The 1,260-nt window shown below is 37.9% G+C and overlaps 1 non-coding gene across 1 annotated transcript; it reads right to left on the bottom strand.

The window, feature by feature from the left end:
- Positions 1 to 418: 418 nt before the first annotated feature.
- Positions 419 to 501, bottom strand: TRNAL-UAA (transfer RNA leucine (anticodon UAA)). The gene has a single exon. It is a non-coding gene; the product is annotated as a tRNA-Leu (tRNA).
- Positions 502 to 1,260: the final 759 nt, after the last annotated feature.

The following is a 1,260-nucleotide window of genomic DNA, read 5'->3' as shown; positions in this document are numbered from 1 at the left end:
GTGTAAGTGAAAAACACTTAACGGCACAGTCTTATTGGTATATGCACGTATTCAGGATGATTATTAACTCCTTCATGACCTTGGGTATATTGAAGGGTTAATACTGTGCTATCGGGCAAAAAGAACCTTTCTTTTGCTCAAACATTACTCCATTTTCAGAAACTTGTAGAATTTCAAGTATAAAACTCATACCAGGAGTGGGGTTCGAATCCCCTTAATTTTTAAGTTTGGAACTTACTGTAATATCATGCTCTAATGTACTAGAGATTCATCTCATAATGGAAAAAATAAACATAAAAGGGTCATAGTCAGGTATATTGAAGGGTTAATACTGTGCTGTCGGGCATCAAGAACATTTCTTTTGCTGAAACATTACTCCTCTTTCAGAAATCTTGTAGAATTTCAAGTGTAAAACGCATACCAGGAGTGGGGTTCAAACCCACAAGGATACACATCCATTGGATTTTAAGTCCAACGCCTTAACCACTCGGCCATCCTGGTGAATGTACATGAAGTTTTGGATTTTGTAGACAGCTAGTGTTTATTGAATGTGTGCTCTCTTACGAAGTTTGCACTAACAGTTTTTTTTAAGACACTTATCAAGAGCAGTACACAGACTTTTACTGGGAACTAGTGTTGAGCGATACCTTCCGATATTCGGAAATATCGGTATCGGATTGGATCGGCCGATATCCCAAAAATATCGGATATCGCCGATACCGATACCCGATACCAATGCAAGTCAATGGGACAAAAATATCGAAATTAAAATAAACCCTTTCTTTCCTTGTAGGTTAATTCTACGTGAAGGAAAACAACTAAGAATAATGTAGGATGTATTGGGGGGGGTGGAGGAGACATTAAAGGCATAGAGGTTTAGCCCAATCAAATGGAATAGCAAGAATTAATTTTTTTTTTAAGATGTTCGGAGTTACAAAGATATTGACTATGTTAAGATTTTTTATATTTTGTCAGATATTTATGTTTCACTTAGTGTTGAGCATTCCGATACTGCAAGTATCGGGTATCGGCCGATATTCGTGGTATCGGAATTCCGATACTGAGCTCCGATACTTTCTCGATATCGGATACCAGAATCGGAAGTTCCCATAATTCAATGAGCCAGTTTATTTTAATTCAGCCAATGAGGAATCATAAGAAGTGTGAGCACATCCTGTTATGCATGTTAGTCATGTAACTACTGGCATGGCTGTGATTGGCTGAAATGATGTTATGATGCACTATAAAAGTCGCCGCCGC

The sequence above is a fragment of the Ranitomeya imitator genome, chromosome 5, assembly GCF_032444005.1.
Source record: "Ranitomeya imitator isolate aRanImi1 chromosome 5, aRanImi1.pri, whole genome shotgun sequence".
Lineage (NCBI taxonomy): Eukaryota > Metazoa > Chordata > Amphibia > Anura > Dendrobatidae > Ranitomeya > Ranitomeya imitator.
Note: the sequence above shows the minus strand (reverse complement) of the source record. Positions and strands in the feature narration are given on the sequence as shown.